Below are 18986 nucleotides of genomic sequence, written 5' to 3'. Positions count from 1 at the left end.
ATCAGAGAAAATAGTTGATCTTTTCCTTTCTGGGTCTGGCTTATTTCATTTAGCATAATGGCCTCCAGTTCCTTCCAGGAAATGCCCTAAGATCATTCTTTCTTATAGCTGAGTAATAGTCCATTGTGTATATAAACCATATTTCCTTTACTAATTCCTCTCTTCACAGGCACCTGGGTTGGTTTCACTGCTTGGCTATTGTGAATTGTGCTGCTATGAACATTGATGTGGCTGCATCCCTATAGTATACTGATTTCAGGTCTTTTGAGTGCATACCAAGGACTGGAATGGCTGGGTCATATGCTGGTTTCAATCCAGATTTTCCTTTTTCAAAAATTAGAGTCTTATAGTTAGTTGGGCTCATCCTGACAAAATCTAATAATTATGGAATTTGATTTCAATTCATGACACCTGTTTTTCCCTGTCTTCGCTCCCCTCTCCAATTCTGTTTCCTTGACTAAAATTCCTTTTTCTCACTATTTACTTATATTTAATTGGTTCTTTCTGCCTGTACATAAATGTGAAGTTTCCTGTTGTGTATTATATATGCACATAACATGATTTTTAAAGAATTCATTCTGCATTGCCTCCCCTGTCCTATTGCTCCACTCAGTCTCTTGATTGCCTTCTTCTGCATTACTGAACTTGCCTTTATCTTTATGTTATCCTATCTTTCCCTCTCCCTTTCTTTTATTTTACTCTAGCTTCTGCATGTAAGAAACAACATTTGACCTTTGAAATTCTGATTTGGCTCATTTAATTTATCATGATATTCCATTTCCATTAATTTGTTGGCAAATGTCATAATTTCATTTTTTTTTTTTTATGACCCAGTAGAACTTAAGAGTGTCGATCTTGTATCCTGGTACTTTGCTGAACTCATTTATAAGCTCCTGAAGTCTTCTGGTGGAATTTTTTGAGCCTTCTAAATACCAGATAATATCCTTGATTCTTGGCAAATGGTTTGACTTTTTCCCCTAGTTATATCCTTTTGATTTCCTTTTCTTACCTGTGCACTCTGGCTAGTGTTTCAAGGACTATATTGAATAAGAGTGATGAGAGTGGACAGCCTTGTCTTGTTCTTGATTTTAGAGAAAATGCTTGTAGTTTTTCTCCATTTAGTATGAGGTGTACTTTAGATTTGTCATAAATGGCCTTCATGATGTTGAGGTAAGTTCCTCTGATCCCTAGATTCTCCAGAGTTTTTAACATGAATTGGTGTTGGGTTTTATCAAAGGTTTTTCCTGCAACTATTGAGATGATCAGATGAGTTTTGTCCTTAATTCTGTTTAAGTGTGAACTACATTTATTGATTTACAAATACTGAAAAGAACGTGCATTCCCGAAATGAAATCCTTCTCTCTCTTTGTTTTTGCATGTATCCTTTTTGTGTAATTATCTTACTTTGTTCTGGGACTCTCTGTCTTTGATATATTAGGTCCCCAAGTGGTGGGACCTAAGTTCTCTTTCTGAGTGTTCCTCCTTGGGTTCCTTCACTAATTTATTTTTTATTTGTTCTAATGAGTTGTACATGACAGTAGAATACATTTATACATTTGATAGATCATACTTAAATGGAGTGTAATCTCTCATTTTTCTGATTATCCATATTGTAGGATCACAGCAGTCATGTAGTCATGTATGTACATGAGGTAATAATGTCTGTCTCACTCTACTATCATCCCTATCCCCATTACTCTTCCCCTCTCTTTGCTCCCCTCTACCTAATATAAGGTAACTCTATTCTAATTTATTTTTTTTTCATTTTGATATGGTGGATTTTATTACTTTTAAAAATTGTACAAGGAGTACATGTGCATGAGTTAAAAAACACAAGGGAAATGTAGGGTGTTAAAAAATACAAAAGAAATCTGAGACATGAAACAAACAAAATTCCATCTTGAATTGAAATAAAAGGTATTTCACTTACTACAAGAGTGTTATTTCAACATGTTAAGAAGTCTTTTGATTAGGATACGGCACACAACTTTCCTTCAGTTATTCATTGACGGGTCAGACAGTCTCACTGAACAGAGGAAGAACCATGACAAGACCTGGCTGGCCACAGGCAGGAGACTGGATGTGTGTGGATGTGGGAAAATGTCCGTGAGGTACCACCATAAATAAATGTTTACTAGCTGTTCGACAAAGTCAGCAGTGGATGTCACCATTTCAACTATCAACAGGGGGACCCAAATCCATCTTTTTCCCTCGGATGACTTCGGTGAGGGTTCTTCACATTTCATAAAGCAGAACTCAGAATTCCAAAAGCAGGTTTTCACTGTCCTGTTGTTCCTCAGCTTCTTCTTTAGATCTTGCTTCAGATTCAGGAGGGGAATAAAACTGACCATCAGAAAGACCCGCAGGTATGAGGGCTGCCCCCTCTGACGCATTCCAAATTATGAGGAGTCTGTTTTCTTCTTCTGCTTCTTGAGGTAACACTTTGAAATCCAGGAACCTTTTCTCCATCCAGGCGAGGATGAATGAAATGGTGGGCAGCACACAGTCAAATGCCCCCTGGGAGAAGAGCTTTGAAAGGATCACTTTCGCTAGAAAGGCACTGGTCACTGCTATTGCCAACGCTATTTTCCACCAATGGCACAGTCTGCATACAGCATATGCGTATCAACACTTTAAATTGAAAACCTGCCAAAAGGAATATATCAAAATAAGATGTGTCATACTGTACCACCTCCTTCTCTAACGTGTTTTCAATGCCTCCTTCACATTAGCTCTATTATCCACAGTAATGTTACAGATAAGAGGTCAAAGGTGACAAACAGAGTCCTCCTGACATCGGATATGCCTTTTCCCTCCCTTCATAGAAGTCCATCCTGGCCATGGGTTGCGTGGGGCTGCTGGAGTGGACATCACGCAGAGAAGCGTGGGAGCTCTGGCTCCCAGTGAGTGTATTTTCCATGTCCTTCGGCAGGTGATTCATCCTGGAGGAGGGTTCAAGGAGCCTTTCCCCAACTTCACCATCCCTCAAGAGAAGAGACCTCATCGGGTGGTTCCGGGCCGGCCGCCCAAGTCTGCCCTGGAGACTGTGGCTCAGTGGTGGCGCCCTCCAGGGATCTCTGGGGTGGCGGGACAAGGCACCCAGCCCAGCAGGCAAAGCACAGCCCACTGCCCTCAGCCAGATCCCCAGGACCTCCTCGAGTACCCCTTAATTTATTTTTAATTAGTACTTTCTACATAAAGGGGAAAATCCTGTTACATATGCATGTAACATGATTTTGTTAAATTCATTCCATAATTCCTCATCCTACCTTTCCTTCCTCCCTCCCTATCTCCTCCTATTCCACTTATCTTCTCTATACATTTATGATTTCCGGTATCCTCACTGCCCTTTTTCCCTTATTTTGCTCTAGCTTCCACATCTGAGGGATAACATTCAGTTCTCAATTTTCTGAGACTGGCTTATTTCACTTAGAATGATGTTCTCCATTTTCATCCATTTACTGACAAACATAATAATTCCATACTTTATTGCTGAGTAATATGCCAGATGTGTTTACATACCACACTTCCTTAATCCATTCATCATTGAATGGTGGATTCTGTAATTTAGTTATTGTGTTCGTTGAAACATTGAAGTGTCTCTCTTGCTGTAGTATGCTGACTTCAATTCCTTTGGATAAATACCAAGGAATGGGATAGCTGGGTCATATGTGGTTCCATTCCTGTTTTTTTTTTTTTTCTTTTTTTTTTCTTTTTGAGGAATGAAATGGCAATTACAGAAGAATGTTTCATGTTATAAAATTTAGGCAACCACATTTAATAAACTAGAACTCTGAGAAAGACAGGTCAAGGCAAATAAAGGAATTTGGAAAATTCAGAGCTCTGGAAAATAGAGAAACTAAAGAAGTGCATCAAAGACGAAATAACAATTAAAATCTGAAATAGAAGGAAGCATAAAATTTAATATTTGGTACATAAGAATAGATAATGTAAGGCAAAGAACAGAAATGAAGATATAATTAATTCAAAGAACACAGATTTTTTAAAAAGTCAAATGATGCAACAAAATAGTAATTATAGCCTGTGATGGAAACAGGTTGACAATTTAACTTTGTGATACAGCCAACTCAAACATAAATAAATGTCAAGAAAGAAGATGAGCGTAATCTTCAGGCTAGAAGACAGGAGAAACGTGACCATCATGGAATACTGTTAGAAGAGGTAACAGGGTGGGAATTGATGGATCAAAGTACACTGTACGGTTCCTGGGAATAATGCTCTGTCCTCAGGTCCCTTAAACCCTGGTCAGGGATGCTGCTGCAGACTCTTCTTCCATCCTGCTCTGTCTTACCAGGGGCTCCAGCACCATCTCAATCCCCATGGTATCTGCACATGATGCCTCTCACCTTGTGCTTTTGCCCCATCTGTTCTTCCTGTCTTCAAAACTCACACATCCTGGAGTGAACTATTTTTATACCAGGTGCATGAGTTTGCTCAACTGAAACTGTGTGTGTGTCTTTTTTCTTTTTCTTTACATTTCATGGAGGTGTCCCACATTTCCATCTTCAGAGTCTGAAATAAAATAATTAATTTTACTCCTATGTATATACATTCTACACAACTTTATATTAATCCCTGTACAGGCAGGTTTAAAGTGCTTTTCTTCCAGTACTTCCCTCAGTTCTAGGAGCCACTTTCTGCATTAAAGTGAAAAACTGCCATCCTAAAATTTATAGCATTTATTTCTCAATTACATTAGGAAGAAGTCTAATGAAAGGAAATGTAATTTTTAAAATTAAAATTAGCCTAGTTCAACCACTGTGTCTGTGTAGGAAGTGACTTTGTGTAGGTGGCCTGGGCCCAAAGCAAGAGAAAAGACCTGAATCATGTCACTCGTCTCTTTGCTCAGACAAGTGAGCCCTCAGGAAGACCTCAGGAACAATACAGAAAATCTCCCCCTTCTCCCTCCCATTTTCTTTCAGTCACATCTTTTGCTCTCTTTCTCCCTCTCCTCTTCCCTCCTTTGTCACTGACTAGAAATCCTCTCTTCTCCATTTGTAGAAGGCAGTTCCTGGTTACCTTAGACCCAGAGAAGGTGCTAACACATACCCCTTGACTCCTTTTGTGTGAGGGATGAATGAATTTTCCAGATGTTTCCTCTTTTACTTTTTGTTCTTTGGAGGGTTTCTCAGATCAGGTAAGTTTGTCTCTGAAGTTAAACTCAAAAAGAAAGTTAGTTCAATGAAATCTGTACTTTCAGAAACAACACGTTTTATGAGAAGAGGCTGTCCAGGTATCAGCACTCTTGTGCTGTGTCCAGCTTCCAGACCTCACCTCTGGCCCAGGGCTGCGGACTGACCCCCCACTATGGATCAGCATCTGCTTATCAAACACTTGGCCTTTAGATTTTTGGGATTGGCTTATTTCACTTGGCATGATGTTCTCTAGTTCCATCCATTTGCTGCCAATGCCATAATCTCATTTTTCTTTAAAGGTGAGTCATAATCCATAGTGTATATATACCATATTTTCTTTATCCATTCATCTGTTGAAGGGCATCTAGGTTGGTTCCACAGTTTAGCTATTGTGAATTGAGCTGCTATAAATGTTGATGTGGCTATATCACTGTAGTATGTTGATTTTAAGTCCTTTGGGTATAAACCAAGGAGTGGGATAACTGGGTCAAATGGTGGTTCCATTCCAAGTTTTCTGAGGAATCTCCATACTGCTTTCTATAAGGTTGCACCAATCTGCAGTTCCACCAACAATGTATGAGTGTGCTCTTTTCCCCACATCTTCACCAACACTTATTATTGCTTGTATTCTTGATAATTGCCATTCTGACTGGAGTGAGATGAAATCTTAGAGAAGTTTTGATTTGCATTTCTGTAATTGCTAGAGATGTTGAACATTTTTGCATATAGTTGTAGATCCATTGTATTTCTTCTGTGAAGTGTCTGTTCAGTTCCTTAGCCCATTGATTGATTGATTGATTGATTGATTTTTGGTGTTAAGCTTTTTGAGTTTTTTATATATCCTGGAGATTAATGCTTGATCTTAGATGCATGTGGCAAAGATTTTCTCCCATTCTGTAGGCTCTCTCTTCACATTATTGTTTCCTTTGCTGAGAAGAAGCTTTTTAGTTTGACTCCATCCCATTTATTGATTCTTAATTTTACTTCTTGTGCTTTAGGAGCCTTGTTAAGGAAGTCAGGTCCTAGGCCCACATGGTGAAGATTCGGGCTTACTTTTTCTTCTCTTAGGTGCAGGGTCTCTGTTCTCTGCACTTTCTTTTTTCAATCAGGATGAAAATCAACTAGTGTTTTAATGGATGGGCCTGGGATGGTGGGAGGGTGGACGCTGGGTGTCTGCAGCTGAGTGTGTGGTGTGGGAGGAAGGGGCTCCCTGGGGTGTGTCAGCAGAGAAGAAATGGGTGTCCAGGTTCATGGAGGTGCTCCTCTCCTGCCCTTGCCACAGGTCCCCCCACACCCCCACTCTTGCCTGGCACCCTCCTCAGCCAGGCCAGGGAGGACATTATGGGGAGCCTCACTCTGGCTCTCCTTCCGGCCTCTGGAGCCCCAATGGAAGGAAGGAGACCAGGGCTGCTGACAGGGGAGTCCAGCTCTGGAGATGCGGAGAGGGCCTGGGACATTCTCACTTTCATCATTCCTGAAGCAGCCCCTCTTCATCCCAATGTCCCTACTACCATATCTGGAGGATCACTTCTGGTCCCCCATTTGTCCTTCCTTTCCTCCTTCCTTTCACTGTCACCACTGCACAGGAGAGTGTGTGTGTGTGTGTGTGTGTGTGAGAGAGAGAGAGAGAGAGAGAGAGAGAGAGAGAGAGAGAGAGAGAGAGAGAGAGGAAGGGAGAAAGAGAGAGGGAAGAAGAGAGAGAGAGAGAGAGAGGGAGAGAGAGGAAGGGGAAGAGAGAGAGGGAGAGAGAGAGGGAGGGAGAGAGAGAGAGGGAGGGAGAGAGTTCTAGTCCCAGTTCAAGTTTGAATTCGAGTTGGTTAAGAGTGCTGTGGGGTCTTGCCACCTCCTGGGTCTGTAGAACTGCTACTGTTTCCTGACTGCTGTTGTTGTGACTGCTCTTTTGGCTTTTTGCCCTCTTCACTCCCTCTCTTCTTCCCTCCTGTTCTATACACCCTACTTCTTTACAATAAAATGGGTGCTCACAAGAAAAGCTTTTTTAAATGAGAGGACACAAAGTGAAAAGTAAAAGTAAATACAGGTCACATTTGCATGGTTATCCTCTTAGAATTTTCTGTATATCTACAAACACACATGTTCTTAAATTTTGTGTGTGTGTATACAAATCCTGAATATACTGTTCAGAAACTTGCTTTTCCCCATGAAATTACTCAGGTGTTTTTCTCTGTCATCACATATAGAATTAACATTCTTTCTAACTGCAGTACAGGATTCCATTTAAGAAGTCTATAATGTAATCAATTTCCTTTTCATGGCCCTTGAGTTTGTGACCAAGTGATGTAAAACTATGCTTCCACCAGCACATTTATTTCTCTATCCTTATATGAGACACACACACACACACACACACACACACACACACACACACACACACATTCCCCTGTCTGGTGGTGACAGAGTGAAAGGAAAGAGGAAAGGAAGGACAAATGATTGTCCAGAGATAGTGGTAAGGGACATTCGGATATGTGTTTGGGCACATTTATTTCTCTATCTTTATATGAGACCAGGTTGATTTTGGATTCAAGTTATAGGGGGAGACTATGAAGGGGTCCACTTCCTGGCCTTTTATGTCAAGGGCTCCCCATGTGAGGTGGAGTAGGCTGGCAGCCGTGGGTACAGAGGAGGCCAAGGGGCTGGGCAGGGGCCATGGTGTCTGTGCTGTGCTCTGGTGACTCCCTGACCTCATGCAGCATGCTAGAGAAGCCAGGGAGGACACCTCAGAAAACACAGGTAGTGTCTCTCACCTCCCAAAGCTCTAGACTGACATGCTTGTCCTTGTCACCTTCTGGGAAGGATCTATAATGACTTAGAAAAAAGCACTATTGAAAGCATTTGTCTCTCTGGGGGTCTTGCTTTTGTATTACAATGACCTTTGTATTCCCTCTTTCCCATCTCCAGGCGCATTGTGGGCTTCTTCCTGATTGTCATGCACCTGGGAGTCTGCTGTGTCTATTTATGGTTTCTCACTAACTACATCGAACAGGTCGGGTTCTGTTAAAAGAGTGTGTGTGATGAGAGATGAGTGGAATTTCTGTTTAGGATTGCTATCAAGCTAGTTTTGATCAACAAAACAGTTGAGGTTTATCTACAGTGCCTTTTGTTTGATTCTCATCTGAAGCCCTAGGTCTTAGGGAAAGAAACCTCAAGGATGTAGTCTCCATTCTTCTGCCTTAGATGACTCAAACACAGATCAGACAATTGGGTTGCAAATAACAATAACTATGAAGACCTCCACAGAGGGCTTGCCAGCCACAGGCGCCTCTAAGGTCTAGTGGACTTATGTAGCTTTTAGTCAGGAGCCTCTTCCAACAGGTCACCAGCTTTGTGATTGGAGGCCATTTTCTTTTTCTTTCTTCCCCTCTTCCAGGTGGTAGAATTGGCCAATGGGACCACCACCACCTGCCATGACAATGAGACCGTGATTCTGACGCCCACCATGGACTCCAGACTCTACATGCTCACCTTCCTGCCCTTCCTGCTGTTGCTGGTCTTCATCAGGAACCTCCAGGTCCTATCCATCTTCTCCCTATTGGCCAACCTCAGCATGCTGGTCAGCCTGGTCATGATCTACCAGTTCATTGTTCGGGTGTGATCCCAGGCCCTCCCCATTCTCTTAGAGGAGTGAACAAAACCAGTAAGTAGAACCTAAATAGTTACATGACACTTATTTTTAAAGATTTGTTTCAGGTAGTTATACATGACAGCAGAATGCATTTAGATCCATTGTACACAAATATAGTACCACTTTTCATTTCTCTGGTTGTACATGATGTAGTCTCACACCATTTATGCAATATTACATGTACATGATACTTATGTGTGATATATTTAGAAGTTTTTAAAAAATATTTTTTAGTTGTCTATGAATCTTTGTTCAATTTTACTTATTTATATGTGGTGCTGAGTATGGAACCCAGGGCCTCACACATGCCAGGCAAGTGCTCTGCCACTGAGCCACAACTCCAGCTCCTATTTAGAAGTTTTTAACTTCAATACTATTCACATACTGGGTCAGATAAATTTTTATTGTGGGATTTTCCTGTGCATTGTAGGATTTATAGCTGCATCCTTGACCTCTACCCTGAAGGTGCTAGAAGCATCTACTCTCCAAGCTATAACAAAAAGTATCTCTAGATGCTACCAAACATTAAGGGACAAAATAACCCCCAGGAAAATCAAAGATTAGGACTTTTTCCAATTAGATCGTTAATGCAAGATTGTTATACACAAGTGGAAAATAATGGAAACATACCAAGATCAAAGTAAAAAATCAATTTTTCTTGGGGATGCTAATTCACAATAAGGGGAGAGGAGCTAGGGAAGAATAGAGGTACTTTGGATTAGACAGAGGGAGTGAAGTTAGGGGAGAGAATATGGGGTAGAAAGGCTAATACAATAAATTGGACATTAAGACCCTATATGTGCATATATGATTACATGACTAGTGTAATTCTACATCATGTACAACCAGAAGAATGAGAAGTTACACTCCATTTATGTGTAATATGTCAAAATGCATCCTACTGTCATATATATGTCAGTAGAACAAAGAAAAAAAATCAATTTTTCTAATCTGTATTTAAAGTAACTTCTTAACCTATTTATTCATCAAAATTATTAATGAACTTAGTGTTCAAGCCACTTGCTTAGCCCAGGTGTCCAGGACTGTGCGGGTAGTTTGAAGAACTTGTAAACATAGGAGATCAGATGGATCTATCAAAATGTATAATGCATCCTACGAAATGTACAACAAATTAGAACAAATAAAAAAATAAAAAAACAAAACAAACAAAAAACCAACTAAACAAAAAAGCCATGCCTTTACATTCTGTGGCAGTTTGTGAAAAATAAAATGAATTGAATTTGGCCAAGTTTCAAAAAAGGAAAAGAGTAAAAATAGGTGAACAAAAAAAAAAGCACTATTAGAAAGACTCATCACATCATTTATTTCTACAGTTGCCTTCAGAATAGTCTAATGAGAGGAAATGCAATTTTTTTTTTAATTTAGGAAAATAATCTGGACCAACCACTGTGTCTGTGACAGAGTCCTTTTGTGTGGGTGGCCTGGATCCAATGCCACATGGACAAGACCTAGATCATACGAACCTTCTCTTGACTCTCACACAACCTGACCCTCAGAAAGGTTCAGGAACTGCATAGAAAAACACTCCTTTCTTCTTCCTTTCCTCCGATAATTACTACTCTTCCTCTTTTCCTCCTCTTCATTTCCCTTTCTCTGCCATTAACAGGAAATACACACATCTCACATTTTAGAAGGCAGTACCTGGTTATCTTAGGCCCAGAGAATATGCTAACACCCCCCTCAACTTTTTAGCAGGCTGGGAGATGAGTATGCATTCAGATGTTTCCTGTTTTACCTTCTCTGAACAGTCCAACTCTGTAGTGTTTCTCAGATCAGTTAACTTTGTCTCTGAAGTTCAGCTCTCAAAAAGGTGGTAGATGATGACTAAGAGTTAGATATTTATCTTCAAAAACAACAAATAAAATGGAGAGAGGCTTTCTCTTCATCATATTGCTGTCTGGAGCAGGGCTCAGGACAGCATCAGGGTTGCTATGAGACCAGCTGTCACCAAGGTCTCAGCAGTGCATGGCAACCTATTGATGACATCACACAGTCCAGGCAGTCTTCAGAGAACTGCAGAGTACTAAAGCCCATCACCCAAGGTAGTAACATATACATGAATTTGAACTCTTAAAAATGGTACTTGATATCATTATTACAGAGATGATATGGATTACATAAAGGATATTCTTCTGTGGGTCTGGGACACTGCATTCCTCAGTCTCCTCAGTGGTGAGTATATGGCAGTGACAGAAAGGGTGAGGATCAGAACCATGTTTGAGTCATAGAAAAAGTAAAGGCTATATCTCGTTAGTTACTGTTTACATTATGTAAAAACCTAGGTGGGAGGCAGGCTGGAACAGAGCTGTGGGTTTGAGAACTTCTCCATCCATACCCTCCAAGCAGCTATTAACAGTCTCCTGTACCTTCACAGGCAGAATGTTCTCTTCTGCTGCTCTTCCTCCTCATGTCCACATTGGTAGGGAGAAGATAACCCTGGGCTTCACCAGGGTTTCTCGGGTATTTAGTAGTTGTCAAGCTTGAAGAGTTTGCCCTCCTAGATTTGTCCCAGGGCCCAGGGCATCTTCTGGACACATGTAGGTCCTGTATAGTGTTTGAGCTCTGAAGCAGATTTATTTTACCTCCTACCCAATGTAGAATGCACCTCATTTTTAAGTTGAATATGTGTTTACTCTAAACTAAATATTAATAATTACTATTACCCACCCCCCACCTTTTATCCCTAGGCCTATTACTCGGGGTGTTCTCCTATTCCCATACCTACTATTCAGTATGCCTGTTATTCAACAGGCACATTTATCAACAGATTTTCAGCTTTTTTTTTTTTTATTGTAAACAAATGGGATACATGTTGTTTCTCTGTTTCTACGATATAGGGTAATGTTGTTTGATTCATTCTGTTTTTTTTTTCCCTTCCCCCCCACCCCTCCCAACCCTCCCACCCCTCTTTTCCCTCTATACAGTCCTTCCTTCCTCCATTCTTGGCCCTCTCCCTAACCCTAACTCTAACCCTAACACTAACCCCTCCCATCGCCCATTATGTGTCATCATCTGCTTATCAGCGAGATCATTCGTCCTTTGCTTTTTTGAGATTGGCTTATCTCACTTAGCATGATATTCTCCAATTTCATCTATTTGTCTGCAAATGCCATAATTTTATCATTCTTTATGGCTGAGTAATATTCCATTGTTTCTTTATCCATTCATCAATTGAAGGACATCTAGGTTGGTTCCACAATCTGGCTATTGTGAATTGAGCAGCTATGAACATTGATGTGGCTATATCTCTGTAGTATGCTGATTTTAAGTCCTTTGGGCATAGGCCAAGGAGTGGGATACCTGGGTCAAATGGTGGTTCTATTCCAAGTTTTCTAAGGAATCTCCACACTGCTTTCCAGAGTGGCTGCACTAATTTGCAGGCCCACCAGCAATGTATGAGTGTACCTTTGTCCCCACATCCTCACCAACACCTGTTGTTGGTTGTATTCTTGATAATCACCATTCTAATTGGGGTGAGATGGAATCTTAGGGTGGTTTTGATTTGCATTTCTCTTATTACTAGAGATGTGGAACATTTTTTCATATGTTTGTTGATTGCTTGTAGATCGTCTGTGAAGTGTCTGTTCATTTCCTTAGCCCAGTTTTGGATTGGGTTATTTGTATTCTTGTAGAATTTTTTGAGTTCTTTATAGATTCTGGAGATTAGTGCTCTATCTGAAGTATGATTGGCAAAGATTTTCTCCCATTCTGTAGGCTCTTTCTTTGCATTGCTGATAGTTTCCTTTGCTGAGAGAAAGCTTTTTAGTTTGATTCTTGCTTTTATTTCTTGTGCTATGGAAGTCCTGTAGAGAAAGTCTGATCCTAAGCCAACATGTTGAAGATCTGGACCTACTTTTTCTTCTATAATCTCAGGGTCTCTGGTCTGATGCCGAGGTCCTTAATCCATTTTGAGTTTAGTTTCATGCACGGTGAGAGATATGGGTTTAGTTTCATTCTGTTGCATATGGATTTCCAGTTTTCCCAGCACCATTTGTTGAAGAGGCTCTCTTTTCTCCATTGCATATTTGGGTTGTGTCCATGTCCTCTATTCTGTACCATTGATCTACCTGTCTATTTTGGTGCCAATACAATGCCATTTTTGTTACTATTGCTTTGTAGTAGAGTTGAAGATCTGGTATTGCGATACCCCCAGCTTCGTTTTTCCTGCGAAGGATTGCTTTGGCTATTCTGGGTTTCTTATTCTTCCAGATAAATTTCATGATTACTTGCTCTATTTCTGTAAGGTACATCATTGGGATTTTAATTGGAATTTCATTGAATCTGTTTAGCACTTTAGGTAGTATGGCCATTTTGACAATATTAATTCTGCCTATCCACGAACATGGGAGATCTTTCCATCTTCTAAGGTTTTCTTTAATTTCTTTCTTTAGTGTTCTGTAATTCTCATTGTAGAGGTCTTTCACCTCTTTTGTTAGATTGATTCCCAAGTATTTTATTTTTTTCGAGGCTATTGTGAATGGGGTAGTTTTCCTAATTAATCTTTCCAAAGATTCATCACTTATGTATAAAAATGCATTAGATTTATGGGCATTGATCTTGTAACCTGCTACTTTACTGAATTCACTTATGAGTTCTAAGAGTTTTCTGGTGGAATTTCCAGGTTCCTCTAAGTATGTAATCATGTCATCAGCGAACAGGGATAGTTTGAGTTCTTCTTTTCCTTTTTGTATCCCTTTAATTTCTTTGGTTTGTCTAATTGCTCTGGCTAGAGTCTCAAGAACGATATTGAATAGAAGTGGTGAAAGAGGGCATCCCTGCCTTGTTCCAGTTTTTAGGGGGAATGCTTTCAGTTTTTCACCATTTAGAATGATATTAGCTATGGGCTTAGCATAGATGGCCTTTACAATGTTAAGGAATGTTCCCACTATCCCTATTTTTTCTAGTGTTTTGAGCATTAAAGGATGCTGTATTTTATCGAATGCTTTTTCTGCATCTATTGAAGTAATCATGTGATTCTTGACTTTAAGTCTATTGGTATGGTGAAAAATGTTGTTCCAGGCCCTTCTACTTTTAGGGTCTGGATTGAAAAATCTGCTGATATCCGTATTGGTTTCCCCTTGCATGTAATTTGGTTCTTTTGTCTCACAGCCTTTAAAATTCTGTCTTTATTTTGTATGTTAGGTATTTTCATTATAATGTGCCTTGGTGTGGGTCTGTTGAAATTTTGTGTATTTGGGGTCCTATAAGCCTCTTGAACTTGATTTTCCATTTCATTCTTCAGATTTGGGAAATTTTCTGATATTTCATTGAATAGATTGTTCATTCCTTTGGTTTGTTTCTCTGTGCCTTCCTCAATCCCAATAATTCTTAAATTTGGCCTTTCCATGATATCCCATAGTTCTTGGAGATTCTGTTCATGATTTCTTACCATCTTCTCTTTTTGGTCAACTTTGTTTTCGAGGTTCAATATTTTGTCTTCAATATCTGAGGTTCTGTCTTCCAGGTGTTCTATCCTATTGGTTATGCTTTCTATGGAGTTTTTAACTCAGTTTATTGTTTCCTTCATTTCAAGGATTTCTGTCTGGTTTTTTTTTCTAATATCTCCAACTCTTCATTGAAATGATCTTTTGCTTCCTGTATTTGCTCTTTTAACTGTTGACTGGTGCGATCATTCAATGCCTGCATTTGCTCTTTCATCTCATCATTCAATGCCTGCATTTGCTCTTTCATCTCATCGTTTGCTTCCCTGATCATTTTAATTATGTACATTCTGAACTCCCTTTCTGTCATTTCTTCTGCCATGCTGTCATTGGGTTTTATTGATGTAACATCTAGATTTGTTTGGGACATTTTCTTCCCTTGTTTTCTCATATTGTTCAGGTACCAGTGGACCGCTGAGATATTGCAGATTTCCTCTATTGACTTATAATGTCCCTGAAGATTTCTATTCTATCCCCTCTTAGCCTTCAGTACCCTGAAGTCTTGGAGGAAGTTGATAATGTGGTGCTCCACAAGGAAGCTGCCTCTCTAGGGGTGGTGGCCTTCAGGTGGGATATATTCCCTGCTAGTGGGCAGAGGTGCCTCCACTTGTTGACCAACGATCATCCAAAGGGGACCTAGGCTGCTGGCTGAGGCAAGGCCTGTTTGGGCCTGCGTCTCTAGTTTTACCATCCTTGTGGGAAAACCTCTCCTGGCAGGGAAGACTCACCCGGTGGGGATGTCTCGCTGGTCAGTTCCCTTCCTAGAGGTTCCCCTCAATCCACAAGTACCACCTGGGCTGGGCAGCCTTTTTCTGCAACGTTCCCAGGGGCCTGGACCTACCTACTTGGCCTTGAAGCCTCGCCCTTTGCAGATGAGTCTCCTTAGGCTGCCCCTCCTCAGAGAAACTGCCTGCCGTCCTGGAACCTTCGCTCTGCCCCTAAGCGTGTCTCTGTGCGGCTCTTCCACCAAGAAGCCTCCTAGGTCCTGGGACCTTGCTCTGCACCTAATCGCCTGGCTATGCGGGGCCCCTCCTCTGAGCAGCCACCCAGAGCCCTGGTGCAGTCACTCCGAGTCTAAGTGACCCGCCGCACTCCTCCTCCTCCTCCGGGCAGCTCCCCGGAGTTCAGGAGCGGTCGCTCTGAGTCCAAACAGCTCGCTGCGCACCTCCTCCTCTGGGCAGCTGCCCGGAACCCCGGTGGGTTGCTCCGATTCCCAGCGTCATGCTGAGTGGCCTCCTCTGTGATGCTCCCAGTTGTCCCGAGTTCACTGCTCCAGAAGGGGGAGGGCTGTCTGGTTGGGCAACTCTACTTCACAAAGTTCCCTGCGTTCCGGGACTACCACCCCATCCATGACACCTCCTCAATGGGAGAGACTCACCCAGCGGCTTTGAGTTGGTCCCAATCTCTCAATATTTCCTCTTTTGAATCCTGAGTCCTGGAGCAACATGAGATGCAGCCACCCTCTAGGCCGCCATCTTGAAAGTCTCCAGATTTTCAGCTTTATAAACATGGAAACTATGGAACATTGAAGAAGATAAAAGAAGTGGGAAACACCTCACAAGTTCATGGATAGGCAGAATTAATATTTGTAAAATGGCCATAGTAACAAAATCACTATATAGATTCAATGTAATACACATGCAAATATTAATAACATTGATCACAGAACTAGAAAGAACAGTTCTAAAATTCACTGGGAAGAAAATATCAAATACCCAAAATAGTCAAAGAAATTCTATACCAAGAAAGCAATGCTGGAGGCATCACATTACCTGAATTTAAATTTTCCTCCAAATCTATTGTTGCAAAAACTGCTTGATACTGGTATATAGATTACTATATAGACCAATGGTACAGAACAGAAGACACAGAGTCAAACCCACTCCTCTGATCCATGACCAGGGTGCCAAAAACATACATTGGAGAAAAGAAAGCTTTTTTTTTTTTTTTTTTTTTTTTTTTTTAAACAAATGTGGAAATGTGGCTGGGGAAATTGGTTATCCATATGTAGAAGAATGAACTAGACCCTTATCTCTCACCCTGAACAAAAATCAATTCAAAATGGATCAAAGATCTAGACTTAGAATGGAACATATGTCAATCCTAGAAGAAAGTGTAAGCTTGAAAATCCAACAGACAGTCACGGGCAGCAGCTTTCTCAGCTGGCCTCTAAAACTCAGGAAACAATGCCAAGAGCTAATAAATGAGATGACATCAAACTAAAAAGCTTCTGCACAGCAAAGGAAATTAAGGATGTGAAGAGAGAACCTACAGAATGAGAGAATATCATTTCCAGCAAACTCTTCTGACAGAATTAATACATAAAGACCTCAAGAAACTTGACACCAAGGCTGGGAAGTGTGGGGTACACCTGTAATCTCAGCAGCTCAGGAGGCTGAGGCAAGAGGTTTGCAAGTCCAAAGCCAGTCTCAGCAACTTAGCAAAGCCCTAAGCAATTTATTGAGTCCCTGTCTCAAAATAAAAAATAAAAAGGAATGATGTGATATGGTTCAGTGGTGGAGTGCCCCCTCTGTACCAAAGAAACCTCTGTACCAAAGAAAAGAAAACAAAACAAAACAGAAGAAGAAGAAGAAAAAAAGAACTTGACATTAAAAAAAAACCTCAATTTATAAATAGATAAATGACTAAACAGACACTTCTCAAAAGAAGAAATACAAAGGACAAGCAAATACATGTTTTCAAAAGGGCAACATCCTTACCAATTAGGAAAATGCAAAAACAAAATCAAAAAACAATAAAACTACACTGAGATTTCATCTTAGAATGGCATTCATGAAGAATACAAACAATAAGCTGAGCACACTGGTGCACACCTGGAATCCCAGCAACTCCGGAGCCTGTGGGAGGAGGATCATGAGTTCAAAGCCAGACTCAGCAGATTAGCAGGGCACTTAGCAACATAGAGAGACCCTGTCTCTAAATAAAATATTAAAAAGGATCTGACTCAGTGGTTAAGCAGCCCTGGGTTCAATCCCCAGTACCAAAAAAAAAAAAAAAAAAAAAAAAAAAAAAAAAAATTACAAAGAATAACAAGTGCAGGAGAGGATGTGGATAAAAAGGAACACTTTTACAATGTCTGGGTGGAATTGTAAATTAGGGGTAGAATTTGGGGTGGAATTGTAAACTCTGCAGGTCTCTCACCAATGACCTGCATGGATGAGAAAAGGGTTAACTGTCAGAGGATGATGTTGGCTGTTTATCAATAAATTACCCATAAACTATCTACTCAATCAACACACAAGAGCCAAACTCTTTTTAATTGAGGGAGCATGATGGGTCTGGTCATACCAGCTCTGGCCTCTAACAACACCAAATAGCCCAACTCTCTTTTATTTATATACACACAGGTAAAGGGGGAAAGACCAGAAGGAGCTTCTTCTGTGATGGACAGGATAGGGTAGAGTTACGGGAGCCATTCTCTTAGGGGGAATATTCCAGAAGGAGACAGGGAACCACTCCTACACAGCACCACATGCTTCCCAGCAGTTCCTGGAAGCCAAATTTCTGCATCCCATGGCTCAACCTAGTCGGATTCTGCTAAATAAGGATGACTTCCCACAACCCCCCATTTTTAATATTTTTTAAAATGCTAGTGATGGGCAGTTTTTTTGCGGTTCCAGATCTTGGTTCTAAGAGCTGCTTCAAGGTCTGGTTCCTGGTTCTTGAGGGTATGGCAACCTATTATCACGATACAAAAATAATTAGTAGCAAACTTGTTATTTCAATACTATACCATTCAATTTAGGAAGTATTTGATCAACTAGAAATGCAGAGTCCATGAGATCAATTTTACTTTTGAATATCCTGTATATAGTGATATAATTTTTTAAGCTCCAGGCTATTATTACTGCTATGTAAAATGTCTATTAGATGATTCTTAATTATCTCTTAGTCCTGTTGGAAAGTAAGATATTTAGTTGTAACCACATACATGCTCACAATCATTATTGCATTTAAGCCTTTGTTTAAATTGGAGAGCAAAAGGCTCATTACTGATATTTATAATAGTAGTTGTTAAGGCAATTAATTTGATCTGAATCATTCCATTAATACTTAACTTTCAGGGGCCATAGCATCTTTTTTTTTTACATTTATTTTTATTGTAAACAAATGGGATACATGTTGTTTCTGATTGTACATGGAGTAACAGCATACCATTTGCGTAATCATACATTTACATAGGGTAATGACGTTTGATTCATTCTGTTATTTTTTCCTTGCCCCCCACCCCTCCCACCCCGCTTTTCCCTCTATAAAGTCCCTCCTTCCTCCATTCTTGACCCTCTCCCACCCCCCATTATGTGTCATCATCCGCTTATAAATGAGATCATTCGCCTTTTGGATTTTTGAGATTGGCTTATCTCACTTAGCATGATATTCTCCAATTTCATCCATTTGCCTGCAAATGCCATATTTTATCATTCTTTATGGCTGAGTAATATTCCATTGTACCACATTGTTCCACAGTTCTTTATCCATTCATCACTGAAGGACATCTAGGTTGGTTCCACAGTCTGGCTATTGTGAATTGAGCAGCTATGAACATTGATGTGGCTGTATCTCTGTAGTATGCTGATTTTAAATCCTTTGGGTATAGGCTGAGGAGTGGGATAGCTGGGTCAAATGGTGGTTCTATTCCAAGTTTTCTAAGGAATCTCCACACTGCTTTCCAGAGTGGCTGCACCAATTTGCAGCCCCACCAGCAAT

The 18986-nt window shown here is 40.5% G+C and overlaps 1 long non-coding RNA gene and 1 pseudogene across 2 annotated transcripts in view; both read right to left on the bottom strand.

Moving 5' to 3' along the window:
- Window positions 1-18986, bottom strand: part of LOC306664744 — a 471099-nt gene that overhangs the window by 33299 nt on the left and 418814 nt on the right. The window lies entirely within an intron of this gene.
- LOC306664156 (STARD3 N-terminal-like protein) lies at window positions 2025-3084 on the bottom strand (annotated as a pseudogene). The gene has a single exon. The product of its transcript is annotated as an STARD3 N-terminal-like protein (transcript).

Source organism: Sciurus vulgaris, assembly GCF_902686455.1.
Source record: "Sciurus vulgaris genome assembly, chromosome: 6".
NCBI classification, from domain to species: domain Eukaryota; kingdom Metazoa; phylum Chordata; class Mammalia; order Rodentia; family Sciuridae; genus Sciurus; species Sciurus vulgaris.
This window is presented reverse-complemented; position numbering and strand designations above follow the sequence as displayed.